Raw genomic sequence first — 17,384 nt, forward strand, 5'->3', positions numbered from 1 at the left:
ATAAACAGACTGTAATTACCTTTCTATAGTTGATGAAACTGAAGATCAGAATATCTCATTAATTTTCCCAAGGGCATATTTTTAAGTGATAAAACTAGAACTGGAACCTAACTTTTATTTATTCCAAAATGACTCAATTTCTTACATAATATAAAAAGTCACACAATTGTGAAAACTGGTTCTCACTATTTAGTCTTAGTCTTACCTTTGTGGAGGCTTGTTCACAGTCTGAAGGGAGAATTTTCAAGTTACTTAAAAAGTTCTAGAATTCTTTCATCCAACATGCAACAGAGGGTGAAAGGCTGCATTATTGAGGAAATATTTTATTTTATTCACCTGTTTGCTCATTTCTCCATGGAGTCTGGATTATTTTAAAGACTTTTATTTGCACTATAAATTTTTTGTAAGAAATTCCACAGTGCACACACAAAAAAACAAAAGTTCACTATGTTAGGATAATTTATTAAAAATGCAAGAAAATCCTGTTTACATGGGAAGATAGCAACTAGCCATTTTCCCAGGGAAATTCATCTCAAGTAACTTCTTTTCCTACTAACTTCAAAATAGAAAGATATCCTTCAATTGTTTAGTTCTAATTCTGTCATGTTGGTGTGTCCAGATTAGCTGATTTGAGATCACGAGACATTCTTCTGTTGTTGTTTCTTTTTTAAATGCATTACTTTAAACCTAACAAAGGATCTCTTGAAGAATTCATATCAGCTCTTAAAAAGGATATCATCTTTTTTTCTCAATAGAGGCCAAGATCACTGGACATTTATGCCTTGTAACCACATTTATCATTAAGTCATAGAATTGGAATGTGTCCAAGACTGATGTTTGCTTAATTAAATTCACTGGGATTTTCCACTAAATGTTAAAGTACCTCTATATTTAAAGATACTATTAAACCACATCACAGAATGAGGGTCACAGAGATGTGACACAAAGGAAAAAAATAGCTTCAGAACTTTATTCAAATTACTGCCAGTCAAGAACAAACTATTAGCACAATCATTTTGTTCCAGGGAAGATTAATTTCTCATATATTTTCCTACTTGACAAAACAAGTTTTTCTTTCTTTTTATTTAGTACTCAATTTATTCTATCTTGATGTTTGGTCAAATATATAAATTTTTACCACCTACTTAGATATAAAAACTAATTATTTAACTAGTTATTAATTCTTTTTTTAACTTAGTGTATCTATTTTAATACACAAACTATGCTATGGTTGAGGACACAGGAATTAATATAAAAGGGGAAAAAACACAAAAGTTTCTTTCTGCATGGATTTTATATTTTTATAATAGAGTCAGACAATAAAGAAGGAGACAATTTAATAAAGTAGTTGTAGTTTTATTCAGGGATTATAAGACCAGAAATAAGGTGCTGTGACAGAAATAAGAGGGGAAAAGCTACTATGGATAATGTAATCAAGGAAGATGTTTCTTAAAAGGTGATGATTAAGCTGAGATCCAAAAGACAGGAAGTGGCTCCCACTGAAGCACTGTTACAGACAGTAAAGTTAAGGAAAAAATAATGAAGTAAAATGATCTCACACCAGAGATCATGTGATCTATATGTATAAAACTCTAAAAATATAATATAAAATTTTATTGCAGTACCATGTTACAAAGAAGTGGTGAGAGCGTGCACTTGTCTTGATCCAGATTTCAGCCTTTCAGTGTTAAGTACGATATGAGCTGTGGAAATCTCATATGCAGCTTTGTTATGTTCAGGTACATTCCTTCTAGACCCAATTTGCTGGGAGTTTTTTTGTTTTTTTTTTTTACTCTCTGAAAGTGCATTGAATTTCTGTACTATCAATGAACAACAAAAAGAGGAAATTAAGAATACAATTCCATTTACAATTGCATCAAAAACAATAAAATACTCAAATAAACTTAAGCAAGGAGGAGGCAAAAGTCTTCTATATTGAAAACTACAAAACGTTGCTGAAAGATACTATAGAACACACACATATATGGAAAGGCATTTGTGAGCTGAAATATTCAATATTGTTAAGATATCAGTACCACCTAAAATGACCTAAAAATTCAATGGAATCCCTATCAAAAGCCCAACGATGTTCTTTTGTATAAAGAGGAAAATCCAACCTAAAATTAATATGAAATCTCAAGGGAGTCTAAAGAGTCAAAAAATCATAACTCTTCAATTCTAAAACATACTATAAAGCTATGACATTCAAAATAGTGTTGTATTGGCATAAACAGAGACATAGAGGGTGGAGTGATCAAAGATGGTGGAGAAGAGAGACACTGAGCCCACATCTTCCCATGGGAACACCAAAATTACAACTATTTACGGAGCAACTATTGATGAGAGTGAACTGAAGATGAGCAGAAAATATCTTCTATTACTAAAAATATAAGGAAAGAACCACACCAAGACAGGTAGGAGTGGTGGATACAGGACATAGTCTAGTCACTTCCATGGGGTAAGCAGCACACAAATGGGAGGTTAATCCAGGTACAGAGGTTCTTCCAAAGGAGCAAAGAGGTCTGAGACCCACAGGTGTCCTTCACTGGGAAGATGAGCCCCTGAAACACTTGCCTTTGAAAGCCAGTGGGGCATCCTTTTGGGAGAGCCAAAGGGCTGTGGGAAATAGAGACTCCAGCCTTCAAGGTCAGTGCAAAATCACACACAGTCCAAGACCCACGGCAAAAACTTGAAATTGATAAACAATTTGAAAGGAGTCTGAGTCAGACCCACTTGCTGATCTTGGAGAACCTCCCAAAGAGGTAGGAGGAAATTGGGACCCACCTTGGGGACATATGTGCAGGCAACAGCCATTTTGGGCAGTTATACCAGAACAAGGGCACTGGTGTTGCCAAGCTCCATATTGAAATCCTCCTTTCAGCTTTTTAGTGGTGGGACCCAACCCCATGCTTCAGCAAGGCATCACCAATCTTGAGAAGCCCCAGATCAAGCAGTTAGCTGGGCAAAGACACAGCCCCATCCACCATCGGGCTGCCTATCATAGGATCCCTTGAGCCCTCAACTCTCCTGAGATTCAGGCTCACCCATCAGTTAGCCAGCACCAGTCCCAAAACCAGAGGCACCCACCAAGAAGGGGAGAGAATGCTACCAGACCCAAGATCACTTGGGCCCTGGCCCCATCTACCTGTGGGCCAACACCAGCTTCAGAGTCCCTGTATCCTGCAACCAGAGACACCAGGACACAATTCTACCCACCAATGGCTTCATACTTGCCCCAGGGTCCCTGGGCCATGCCCCTGACTACCAGTGTGTGGACATTAGCCTTTGGACCAGAAGGGTCTTTCAGCTAGCCATGTCCCATTGCAGCCCACTCATGAGTGAGACAGCACCAGCCCTAGGACCACCTGGGCCCTAGCCCCCCAACCAGGGAATTAACACCAGCTCTGAGATTTCTGCCCCATAGTTAGAGACCCCAAGATCTGGCCTGGCCCACCAGTGGGCTGGCACTAGCCCCAGGACCTGGCCAGGTAGCCATCTGTGTCCTACTCACTGAGCCACAGCCCCACTCACCAGCAGCAGACATCAGCCTTAGGAACACCATAGCCCTTCAGCCAGCCTTGTCAAGAGCTGGCCTGCCTAGCATCAGACTGGTACCACACCAAGACACCTTGGCCCAGCCTTGTCACTAGCAGAATGACACAGGCTCCAGGACACACTGAGGTCCTCAGCCAGCCTTCCTGAGACTGGCCTCTGCCCACCAGTTAACCAGCACAAGCCTGGAGCTCCATAGGCAACTAATTTGTGACCTAGTCCCACCCGTCCGTGGGCCTGCACCAGGACCTGGATTTCTGGGTTATACAACCAGCCACACCAGGACCTGGCTCTGCCCACCAGCAGCAGGCAGCCTGTCAATGGGACCAGGGGCCCACCATGCCTACACAGCCCTGTATCTACACGGAGAAGAAAGAGACCCAGAAGAGCCTGGTCTTGTCATCATTCCTGCCAAGGCTTGATTCATACACATGAAATTATCCTGGACCCTCCTTAAAAGTCCAGCAATAAGCTGAATACCAGAGAGTGACCTCAGCTCATGCCACATGGAACAGAAGAATTGTTCAGTCAAGTTCTGCCTAAATCCATGTACAGTCAGAGACAGAGCAGTGAATGGCAAGAGAGCCCTGTGGGCGGACAGATCCAGGCCTGTGTGACCATAGCAAATACATATGCCTGTACATATGCAAATACATTCACATCAGCAGTCAAATACTGATCCATATGTTGTCAGATGCGGACCCATGTGTGTTCACATGTTGACATATATGTGCAGTTGGATACAGTCTTACCCGTCACCGAATATGCACATATAGGTGCTCATACAGATTCACATGAGAATGGATACAGATCTAAATATGTGGTAAGACACATACTTGTGAATTGTTGGATACAGGCCTATGAATATTTGGATAAAGACATATGCCCCATGGCTTGGGGAAGTGTACTGTATTTCATGCCAGCAAGACATTAAGACCTTTAGGATAAGTTCACTGAACATGTGAACCAAATGTAAACGAGAATGTTTAGAAGAAAACCAAAAAGCAAGAGTTATGTATACTCTAGACAGATTATTTTTATTGAGACATCAATCAATCCTTCATAATATGCGTCTTTTTCTGCATGGGAAAACAAGGTATTAAACATGGCATTTTCTTCAAAATAAATATTTAGAGTAATGACATTCTAAATATATATTTTATGGGAAGTTTTCAAACTTGGCAAAGCTATGTTAAAGTTTATCAGGAAAAACAAATATTTAGGAATTGCAAGAAGCTTTTTAAAACAGTGAGTAGGGGAACAAACCCCTACTTGGTATCAAATACACATTACAATTCCTTAACCTCTGAAATATGTTAGTGGTAGAGGAATATAACAAAGAAGAAAGCAGAGAAGAAAAGGAAGTTTTTGTACTAACTTCAAAATAGAAAAATACCATTCGATTATTTAGCCCTTCTCATTTTACTATGTCTGTATGGCCAGACCAGTTGACCTGAGATTCTGTGAGACATCCGCGTGCTGTTTTTTCTTTTTCTTTTTTTATGCATTGCTTTAAGCCTAGCAAAGGTTCTCCTAAAATTTTTGTATCCGTTCTTAAAAGGATGTCATCTTTTCACACCGATAGGAAAAAACTTAACTTCATTATCTCTTTAAATAGCTGTTTTGTGTCCGCCTCAGTCTACGGAGAGAAATGTTGTTAGCTAGGAATCCCTGGCCACACTCATCTGAGCCTACTGCTTGTGGGAATCCCTATAGAGAGTTTCCCAACCAGAACCAATGTTGTCGCTAGATGGACTCTTGTGCTTTTTATTATGATCAACGACACCCAGCAGGGAACTTTGGAAAAACAAGGTTTATTCCTCAGAGGTCATGAAGGGTACACAGCATGCCTGAGGTCACACAGGGAAGCTGCAGGTTCAGAGAGAGAGAGAAGAGAACCTGGGGTTCTGCCTCCACTGAAGTTAAGGGTGGAATGCCTTCATCTTCTTGGGTTCACTCCCTATTAGTGGATTTAAAACATAAGAGAAGGACTAAATCATAGGAAGGGGAATGTAAGGTCACGCAAATGGTCAATTATAGGTCACCCAGGGCTTTGTAAAAGGGGACTTCATGGACAGAGAGGCCTGGCTCTGCATCTAGTCATGCCAATGTATTTATTAAGATGAGTATTTTTGAAATGAATGGCTGGACAATCAAAAGCTTAATGTCAGGTGCTTACATTACACTCCAGAAAGCTGTCAGGTTCTTACACCACAAGACCCTACCTCTAAGTAAAGGTCACATTTGGAGGTACTGCAGATCAGGACACCAACACATTTTTTTTTCTTGGGGGAAACAATTCAACCCATAACAACATCAAATTTCAAGTTATGGATGAATGTCTCCTGTCAAAAACCTCTTCTCTCTCCAAACATATAATTTATATGTTTTATGTGTAGAAGTTTCTTCTTTTTAAATTATGTGCAACATTAGGCAACAGTAACTGATTTGCCAACAAAATGGATGGCAGAACTCAGCGATAAATTGTTAAATTTGGATAAGAAACGTGAAAAAGAAAAATCCAAACCAAAATAATGTACAAATAAAGAAGGTAAACTTTAGAAACAATAAGATCTGGCTCACAAGCCTCAAAAGAGGAGAAGTATCAACACAGACAGCAGACATGAGGACAGGCTTGGGCTTCCACAAATATGACTGTACTCAATGGTCTGTCACTCTATGACACATTGGCTTAAAATAATATAGATCTTTGCTCTGTGCTCAGTCTGCCTATTCCCCGCAATGTCCCACTGGAAGAGGATTATATTGTCCACACTGAGATGAGAACATTGCCTTTTCTAAAAAACCAATTTTATTTAAAATGTGACAGAATTAGCAATTGGTGTCTTCTGCTCTTTGCCACCTCAAGTCAGAGTTTGTTGCACCATAACTTTCTCCTGGCAGTTTTGACTTCTGCATTCCTCAGAGTATAAATCAGAGGGTTGAGCAAGGGTGTCCCAATTGTGTGAATCACAGCCACCATCTTGTCCACTGGAAATACAGTTAGAGGGTGAATGTATGTGAATATACATGGTACAAAGAATAGGATGATAACAATAATGTGGGAGGTGCAGGTGGAGAGGGCTTTCCTTCTTCCTTCTGCACTCTGATTACTCAGAGAATGTAAGAAGAAAACATAGGAGATATGCAGCATTATGAAACTCACCATGCATGTTAAACACAATGAGTAGATTGATGACATAAGAATCCATGCAGGCAAGTTCTAAAAAAGGCTGCATATCACAGAAATAGTGATTGGTAACATTAGGACCACAGAAGGGTAATTTCAGAGCCAAGAGGATCTGTGTTGAAGAATGGATACAAGACCCCACCCAGGTCAGATTCATCAATACACTACAGACGCACTGGATCATGATGGTTGTGTATCTCAGGGGCTTACAAATGGCCACATAGTGATCAAAGGACATGAGGACAAGCACTAAGAGCTCCATGCACCCAAAGATGTGACCCACAAAGATCTGGGTCAGGCATTCATTACGGGAGATGACTTTCTTCTCAGATACAGAATCTACAATCAACCTAGGAGCGGTGGTTGTTGACAAACAGGCATCAGCAAAGGATAAACAGAAAAGGAAGAAGTACATGGGCTCCCACGTGTCTTATGTTCATCACAGTAAGGAAGTTTGCCAGCAGAGTTGCGAGGTATGGAAGCAAGAAGATCACACATACTACTTTGTCCTTTAGAACATCCTGTGTTAATCCATACAGAACAAACTCATTCACACTGCTATTCATAATGCTGCTGTTATGGTGAATGTAGGACAGACACAGCTGAGAAATAGTTCATCTGCAAAGAAAACTGAGGAAATGGTGAGTTCGCAATAGCAGTGTATTTGGACTCAGAATCACAACTTTCAGATTTCTAATTCCATTAACACCTAGAATTCAGTGTTTCTCAAAGTTGCCCATATATTACACTCACTTGGGAAGCTTTTTTATTTTTTAATGCTGATGTTTATGCTTTAACCATGGGCACTGATTCAAGGTCTTTCTAGGGGGACTAAGATGTTTTTTTTGGTGGGGGAAAGCCCTCAAGTGATTATTCTCTCTGCCAAGTTGTGAGCACTACTGACTTTGCTTTATGATCTTAATCAGGTCACTTTAATGTCTTGAAGCTCCTTCGTCATATGACAGTTAGACATTCTAAAGATACTTCATTAAGCACATGCATATGTTAGGATATGTACATGCACATAATGTATGTGCATCTCAATTACTGAAAAATAATACTCCTATATAATTTAGAAATAATGCTTCTGGAGATTCTCTCTTGAGCAAAAATATTTCTTGATTTGGACACCAGTTTGCACAATTATTCCTGACCTCTTCAGTATCTTGCTTGGGTTATGGTTAAAAAAAAAATTTCTCCAATTTTAGGCTTGTGGTGGCCACAGTTTGGCTTTCATTGCCAGTTAGGATACATGAGAGTTATATGTCCCAAAGGTTAGAGTTCCAGTGAGTAATTAGGCAACTCTGGCCAGATTAATCCCACTAATAAAATTTAAATTTGAAGCTGTATATGATTTTATTGGGATCAGAAATGCTTTAAAAATATACATCAGATTTAATTTTGTGAGAAAAGGAATGAAATATAAAGAGTGACAAAAAATGTAGACAGAGAACAATGGGTTTATTGTCAATTTGAATGTTTATATATTATATTTAGACTTAGATATGAGAAAATTAACCGGAATATAGAGTTTATTTTAAATAGTGTGCTTTGCATTCTACCTAAGCATGAATTATAGTTATCATTAAGATCTAAGGTCTAACATCAGCAATAGTTAATTACATTTCTTTGCCAAACTTAAAATGTTAGTGAATTAATGTAACAGACAGGTTTAAATTTGAATATGGGAAGATGTCTCATTTATTCATTTGTTCAACACATATTTACTCGGCTCCTACATCAGGCTGGTCTAGACACTAATGATACACCAATGGATAAAAAAGAAAATTCCCCGCCTCATAGTTCACTGCCTGTAAGAGAAGGGAGACAAAAGTACTAACAATAATAATTTAAAAATAATAAATAACTTATGTAGTATACCAGAAAGTGATGTGCTGTCCAAAAATAAAAAGTAGTCAGGGAAGAGTTTCTTGAAATCCAAGACACGATTTGCTATTTCTAAACATGTGATACAAGAACCCCTACAGTGGAAGTTGTGTGAATGTTCTCATCTCTTCTATTTTTGAGTCTTGATTGTTTTTGTTTTTGTTTTTTTAATGAGTCACTGAGATCAGCCTCCTAAATATAAGCTTCTTTTCAGGTGGAACAGTTTGAGTAAGTTTCTCTTTCTAATGTCTAAGAAATTTTTGTCTTCCCTCCAACAAAAGTTTATCAAAGCATCAAATGAGTGGCAAGAGATCTAATAGGTAATGTCTTTTTTTTTTTTTTTAGAATTTAAATAAGTATAAAATTCAACTCTTTTTAATTTACATGTGAGGATACTGAGTTGCCAGATGTCAGGGTGAAAACATTATTTGTTGGGCCCCATGTTAATGTCATTGCATTGTGTTATGATTTATCAAACGAGGCTCATCCACATAAAGTGTCTGTCTAAGAAAATTTGACTTTTTAAACTCTTACTTAAAATTTTTCTCAAAGTGTACCACTTTATTTTTCATTAGAAACTACTATTATTCAGTTCCATACTTTCCTCATGGCATTTTTCACTTCCTTATTCCTGAAAGTGTAAATCAAAGGATTGAGCAAGGGAGTTAGGACGGTGTAAAATATGGCTACCATTTTGTCAAAGGAGAAAGCAGATGGCGGTCGTGCATACACAAATATGCATGGGACAAAGAACAAAACCAGAACAGCCATGTGAGATCCACAGGTAGAGAGGGCTTTCCACTGCCCTTCAGGACTATGGGTTCTCAGAGAGAACAAGGTGACTCACTGGGGATGAGCAACAAGAACCAACACAAGAGAGCGCAATTCCACCACATCCGTGGAGGCAAGAGAGGAACAATCCTCATTAAGAACAAATGCTTTCAAAGCCTTGCAAGAGTTAAGCACAGCCACGTCTGAAGACCTGCCTGACACACGGCATAGAGCTTGTGGAAGGGCTGGGGTGACCTGCTTGGGTATCCACAGAAGAGATGCACAGGATGTAAGATGTCTCAGACAAGTAACAGCTAAGAAGGGCCCAGACACCTGACCCAAGCCAGAGTCAACAGAGGACCGTTTATAACCCAGATCCTTGAAAGGTCCTATGTCACCCAAAACCAGCATGTAAACAACAGTCTAGTAATCAACTTAGTACAATATTATAAAGAAATAATGAACCAGCTCACAGGAGCCATTTACTTCCTAGACGGCCCTCCTGGAACCAAGGTCCTGGCCTCAGGGACAGAGATCACCTCACAGAGGCAGATCCAGTAACCAGGGGTATCTGGTGGACCCCAGGCGAGGGACAGAGCAGCGAAGAGCACCTGGAGGGGAAAGCAGGGACGAGACCCAGGCAGTCTAATCCTGGCTGGGGTGTCCCACTAGAAGGCACTTCCCAGCCCCTGACGCTGAAAGAGAACTTAGAAAATCTCTCAGAAGACACTTCAAGATGTAGAGATAAGAACAGTGTCTCTGCTTGTCCAGGTCCAAGGTCAGGACTAACTAACATAGTTAGTTACTTCCATGTACCAATATGAAGTGAGTTAGTCATACAGATGTCTGGGAGAAAGTGTGCTGTGTAGGGAGAACAGCCTACGTAAAGGCACTACAGCAACAACCTACCTGACCAGTCAGAGGCACAGAATGGTGCCAGAGCAGTCAGTAAGGGGTCACTCAAAAGAGTGGAATAAAAGAGAAACAATTTTTACTAATTATGAGGGTTTTCGCTTTTACCCTGAGTGACAGGGAGACTGTTTGCCGAGTACTGAACAGAGGTGTGATGTGATCCGACTAATGGGTTTAAAAGATAATTGTGAGTGTTCTGTTGAGGATAGAGTATTATTTGGCAGAGGATGCCAAATTAGAAGTGATTGAATTTGGGATATATATTGAAGGTTGAGCCAAAAGGATTTCCTAATAGACTGGATGTGGGATGAAAAGGAGAGACCAAATGTACCATCAGCTAAGACAGAGAATGTTGTGAGTGGAGTAAGTTTGGGGATGAGGTAAAAACCAGGACACAGACTTAGTTAAGAAATCTATTAGTCATTTGGGAGGAACTACCATGGAGGAAGATGGATTTCCAGGTCTCAAACCCAAGAAAAAAGTCTGAGCTGGAGATAATAATTTGGGAATCAAATCATCTGAAGAGAGTGTGCCAAGGAAGGTTGGGTGAAATGTTGCTGATGGATTCTGTAACATGAGAAGTGAACAATGACAACTCTATTTAGTGATGCAGAGGTCATTGGTGACATTGAAAAGAGCATTTTCAGTGTAAGTAATTAAAGTGTGACTGAATAGGGTTAAAGAGAGTGGAAGGAGAGAAATGGGAGACAAGCATGACAGAACATCCTGATTTTTGTTACAAAGAAGAGAGGATGAAATGAAGTCATAGAAGATAAAGGGAGTGGAACCAGGCAAGATTATATTTTAAGGATAAATGAGATAACAGATTGCTTTTTGCTGATGTAAAACGATTCAGAGAAAAGGCAAAAGTAGATGAAATAAGAGATATAGGAGAGATTTTTGACCAATATCTTCATGTGGGTTCTGACCAGCAGAAGCACCACTGGGACGGAAGGAATTACTCGAGACTCTCTGGAAAGTCAAGAGAGCCGGAGGGAGTCAGGGACCAACTCCACAAGCCTCTCAAATGCTCCCACATATATCCTGTACAATCAAAGGAAAAACAACGAACAGTTGTGTGATGGATGCAGGAATTTAGGGAGACAAGATGGGACTGAGATTGTATGAGTACAAAGGCTTAGTGTATCTTTAGGGAAGTCATGGGGAGAGGGGAACAAGGTACATTCTTTAGATATGTTAATTGCAAAGCAGGCCACCAGGCCAGCCAGGTCCTTGTCTCCAGCATAACAGACTATCTAAACAGCAGGCACTCCCAGCGTTTATAGCTGAGGGCCTGGGTCATTGCTTTGCAATGAGCAGGGTGCTATCTAAAACCTCAAATATGCAAATAAGGGATTGTCCCTGCTTTTTACTGCAAGGAGACAGGATTGTGGATGCACAGGCACCTGCTAGCAAAGCAGTTACTAAGCACATTTGTCCTTCTTAAAAGTGACAAGTGGCTGGGGTCAGTTACAAATTTGTTAACTGAGTCATGGGCTCCCACATCTTTATGTAAATATACGGAGATGAGGTCCAGTGTATACGAGGTTGGTTGCCTTTGGATTGGAGTACAGATAGTGCATGTATAAGACTCAGGAGGGAGGTAGCATATAACTGAATGGGTGCTGCCAAATTGGTAAATATAAGTTCTCTCTTCTGTTAGCTAGTTCTGAGTGAAATAGGAAGCAAGTTCATCCAATGTTTTCCAATAAGTTTGAAGTTTGCAAATGATTTTTAGACCAGTCTCTCCCTCAAATTAAAAGACGTATTCCTTTATACATTGCACATATATTCTTATATTGCGATGTCTTTGTATCATGAATAGTATTGACTAATTCAGTAATTGAATTGAATAAGTTCAATTCTGATATAGAGATTATATGAATTACAATCTAATATTAGCAACAGCAAGTTCCTATAAAAAAGAGGTAAGATCAAGATTTATTTTAAACATCACAGTGTTAGAGAAAAATAAAGACAGGCTTTGAGCTGCTAAGTAATATGTTTAATGAATAAAGCTACTTCATAGGTACTAATTAGGGAGACCTATGCAACAGATCAGAGAAAAAAATTGTGGAATCTGAAAGATAAATTCTGCATAAATGGCCAGAACAGCTCTCATCTTGTAACGGAAATGACAGGCCAGTCAAGAAACAAGCACCACTCGGAGGGTTGGAGTACTCAGATGTATTCCAACAGCGGGCTCAGAGGGGCTTCTGCTCCGAAGCTCTGAGCACCTTCAAGACGTGCACATGAGGTTTTATAGGGTAAAGTACAAGCTTGGGGTATTCGGCCAATAGGCATGGAACAGCTTTAGCAGCATTATCATCACAAAAGTGGAGGCGGGGAGGCAGCAAACCAACATTCCAAAGCCAGATATGTATCTTTGAAAATCCAGCTGGCTAGCAAAAAAAACATGAACAGCAAACCAACACTAATTAACTTAGATTTACGAGTTAGTCCAGCAGAACTCAGATCAGTATTCCAATACTTAGACTTGTTAGCCCAGCCCAGCCTCTCCTTCACATTCCTAGATCTGTGAGTTGTCTTGTTAGACCAGCCCAGCTTTTCCTTCACAATCTGTGTAATGGAAGAGGTGAATACTATATCTAATTTTGATGCTGGAAAATTACCAAAATATTACAAATATTTAAGGTTAGGGATCTCATTATGATCCTCCCAGTTCTTAAATTCTATAATTAAAATTGAAAAAAAATTATCATAAGGTTCTTACAGAGATCAAAGTTATTACATGGGCTTTTTCATCTTCTTTGACAGGAGCTGAGTGAAGGGTTGTAAAGTTAGTCTGAGACAGGAAGGGGGCGGGCACAGCCACTCAAGGATTGCTACAGCAATTAACATCAAAACGGTGGAAGATTCAACCCCCAGTGGGCCTTGAGTCTCAAGATGATGGGAGATTTAACTTCTAGTAAAACTTGAGCTTCATTATACACCTATTGTAATATATTAACATGGTGAATAACATGCCCACAGGCCCATGGCAGTCCCAAGGCTAACCACAAAAGGTCAAAGTGGGAAATGGCCGACTTCCTGGGAATCCCAGCCCCTTTCCCAGGCTAGCTATAGTGGTCCTTCCACTTATTAGCATATGAAGCTACCAAAGCCCATAAAAACTGGCAACACAGTGTCTTATGGCAGTGGCCTTTCCCTCTCTCTCCCTTCAGAGAAGGCCCACATTCTGTCTATGGAGTGTGTACCTACTTTTAATCTGAGCATCCAATCCCCACACCTTGTGACCATTCTCTTGCATTTCAATGTATCTCTCTGAATAAATCTACCTTTACTCAACTGTGGCTCACTTGAATTCCTTCCTGCATGAAGCCAAGGACCCACACCTGGTGGGGCACATCCCAGGGGCTCAACCGAAGCCTGGGACACAGCCCTTCTCATGCCCCATATCTGTTTTCCTGCATCATATCCAGGAATTCAACTTTAAGATAACTGCTGTAGGCAGTAAACATTATGTTTTGCTACTGACATAGCAAAAGTTTTTATAAAAAGCTCTGTGCAAATATATTTGATAGCAATTTGTGTCATCTATAAGCTCATGAAGGATTGATTTTTCATTTTCATTCTAAGGGTTACTCTGATACCCAAGTACTTTTTGAACCTGAGGGTTAAAAAATTATTGATTCCTTATTCAAGGCCCTGCACACCTTTCACATGTCACCTTGCACCACATTCCCTCTAGTCCCCTGTCACTGACGTCCCTGAACTTCTACCCGAGGGTCTCTGCACAACTTTTTCTCTATTGCCTTGAATGCTTTTCCAACTGATGTGCTTAAGGATGGTTCTATCTCACCTTTCAGGTCTCAGTTTAGAAATAACCTCTCAGAAAAGCCCCCTTTGTCCACCTAACTAGGGTTACCCAGTCACCCATGCACCACTCCATTACACTTTTCAGAGAATCAGTTATCCTATGGCCTTGTTTTCATTTTTACATATTCTTTGACCTTATTTTCATTTTATATGTTGTCTCCTGCACTAGAAAGTCAACTCCAGGACAAAATAAAAATTTATTGCCTTATTCATCACTAGTATACCCCAATCCTATAAGATTATTTGATGCTTTTCATACAAACTCAGCAGATATTCTTCAAAAAAATGAATGAATATCTTGGTTCTTGAAAAGAGTTGATGATAATTAATGTGAAATACTTATTACACATACACATCTTATATTTACAGATAAAAATATTCTTTCAAATATCATGCTATACTGTTTGAAATACTATAACTGATACTGTAATTATTATCATTTACATCATATATTTTAAAAAATAAGAAAACCAGAACAGCATACTAAATTAGACTAAAACCCTAGTCTTCCCATATACCCAGTCAAGGGAGGCAGTTTTAAAGAGCATCAATGTCTGTCTAATGACAGAAAAAGCACAATATGGAAGAAAATAAGCATCGTTTGGATTTAGAAATTCAACTTCATAATAGCAGGAATTGTTTCTCACATTGTTAAAAAATAGAGGTCTTTAGAGCTGCTCTTTTCTCATCAAGGTATCTCATCTATATGTTTCAAGATTTAGACACCACTTCGTAACTACGTTGACACGAGTGATTTTTACTCTACTTCTCTAAAGGAAGAAAAGAGGAAGTTGAAAATTTGGATAGTGTTGTCTTCCACACTGAATAGCAACCTACTAACTTGAAATTGTCATTTCTTCCAAAAGCTTCCCCAAAGGACATTTGGCAGCATGAAATCTGGGAAAATTCTGACTCGTCAAGAGTTTATATTTATTTATTGTCCCCTGCTTTTTACCCAACTTGTGAATTTGCAAATATTTTTTAAAAGTTTCTTTTAGACTTATATTAACTCAATAGTATTTATTAAGCACCTATTAGGTGACTACCAGTGTTCTAATTACAACATGATTGAATAAACAAACTCCCTGGCCTTACAAGGATTATGATTTTATGGGAAAATGGAGAAAATAAAAATCAAGAAATAATTTTTAAAGTATAGCTTGTAATCATTCATGTTAGAGGTATAAGCAGATGAAGAGTTAGAGAAAAACTGAGAGGGAATGACTACAGAAAGTCATCAGGAAAGACTTGCTGAAGAAGATGGGAGTTCATCTGAAAGTGTAAAACAATGAGATGGAATCTGTGAAGTAAAATCTCTGGGAAAGAGAATTCCAACAGTGCACAGAGTAAGAAAAACAAAAGCCCTAAACTGGGAAATGTTTGAATTATTCAAAATATAAGTTAAATATGGAGGAAGAAAGAGAGACAGAGAGGAGAGAATGAGAGCTATCAGAGCCTCAAGAAAAAGGATAAAATATAAAATATACTTGAGAGGTAGACAGTAACATGATTTGAATATTAACCATATTTGCATCTTAAACCAGATTTGCATAATTGGTTGCTGTGCCCCCAGTGGATTAGAATGAATGGGGAGTGTAGAACCTCATTGTCCTTTAGGAAAGATTTGTTCTTAGCATATAAGATAATGGCCACACAAGGTTGCTTGTTTCATCCACAGTTTCCTCATGGCGTTTTTCACCTCTGTGTTCCTCAAGGTGTAGATCAAGGGATTTAACATGGGTGTGATGATAGCAGAAGACACGGCCATTGCCTTGTCTATGGGGTAGGTAACAACAGGCCTCACATACAAGAAAATGCACGGCACAAAGAACAAGATGACTACCGTGAGGTGGGAGCCACAGGTGGAGAGAGCTTTATGCCATCCTTCAGAGCTGCAGGAGTTCAGGGAGCAGAGGATGACCACGTAGGAGGTGATGAGGATAAGGAAGATGGCCAGACACATCACCCCACTGTTGAGGATGACCAAGAGGCCCAGGATGTGGGTGTCCATGCAGGCCAGTTTCAACAATGGGAACAAATCACACATAAAGTGATCAATGACATTGGGGCCACAGAAGGGTATTTGATACATGAAGAGAAGTTGTATAACTGCATGGAAAAGTCCCCCCAGCCAGGCCCCTCCCAGCAACAGGCAGCACACCCGAGGCCTCATGGTGGTCATGTAGTGCAGCGGCTTACAGATGGCCACGTAGCGGTCATAGGCCATGACAGTGAGAAGGATGATCCCCACTCCACCAAAGAAATGATCTGCAAAGAGCTGGGCCATGCAGCCTTTGAAGGAGATGGTAGTGCTCTCAGAGAGGGAGTCCACAATCAACTTGGGGGCAATGACAGAAGAGAAGGTTGTATCCATGAGGGAAAAGGAGGTAAGAAAAAAATACATAGGTGATCTCAGACTCTGATCTGTGACCATGGTTACCACAATGAGGAGGTTTCCCAAGATGGTGGACACATACATGATTAGAAACACAGCAGAGAGTATTTTCCTCAGCTCTGGATTCTTTGTAATGCCCAAAAGAATGAATTCAGTCACATTGTTGAGATTCTCCATTCACTGTGGTCTGATATAAGCTTATCTCTCTGAGCTAGAAAATCTACAAAAAATATGATTTGTAATTATTGAGTGTGTTGGACATTTTTTGCAGTCTATCTTATACCCTCTTGACCTACTTTTTCTCCAGCTATGGATACAGCAACCAGCTGCTAACAATTATATTCTAAGAGCAGCTTCATCCTACTAATCCCCCCAACATCTCTTTCCAGTGTACCTCTTGCTTTCCTTCCAGACAGTTGCTGCTTGAGACACTTAGAAGACCCTTCTTCATCACTTACATACACCTGGCTCTATGAAGAATTAATGTAATTTCAGGAAACCCTCGTTCATTAGTAGACAGGAGCCAGTGGATAAATGGTAACCAGCTTAACACAATCTTGGATTCACTTTCTGTTCTTCCCTGTTTCACTCACCCCATCTACTGCCTCCATTCTGTTTCCCAACAAACTACCTACACACAAGCCTGTCACTCATCCACTGCCCCTGAGGAAGCTCAAGCTGGGAAGCTGACCTTAATCTATCACTAGACACACACAAGTCCAAGAACTTAGAGCATCTCATTCAAATTCTCTTTCATTTATTCCATATACTTATTGAGCACCTAGAATGTGCTAGTTGAAGAGCCTACAAGACAGAAGGGTCATATCCCAAAGACTT

At 39.7% G+C, this 17,384-nt stretch overlaps 2 pseudogenes; both read right to left on the reverse strand.

Moving 5' to 3' along the window:
- Positions 1–6,421: 6,421 nt before the first annotated feature.
- LOC107034366 (olfactory receptor 4C11-like) lies at positions 6,422–7,308 on the reverse strand (annotated as a pseudogene).
- Positions 7,309–9,190: 1,882 nt separating this feature from the next.
- On the reverse strand, positions 9,191–16,724 carry LOC102524968 (olfactory receptor 4C6-like; annotated as a pseudogene).
- Between the last annotated feature and the right edge of the window lie 660 nt (positions 16,725–17,384).

Source organism: Vicugna pacos, chromosome 10, assembly GCF_048564905.1.
Source record: "Vicugna pacos chromosome 10, VicPac4, whole genome shotgun sequence".
Taxonomy (NCBI): Eukaryota; Metazoa; Chordata; class Mammalia; order Artiodactyla; family Camelidae; genus Vicugna; species Vicugna pacos.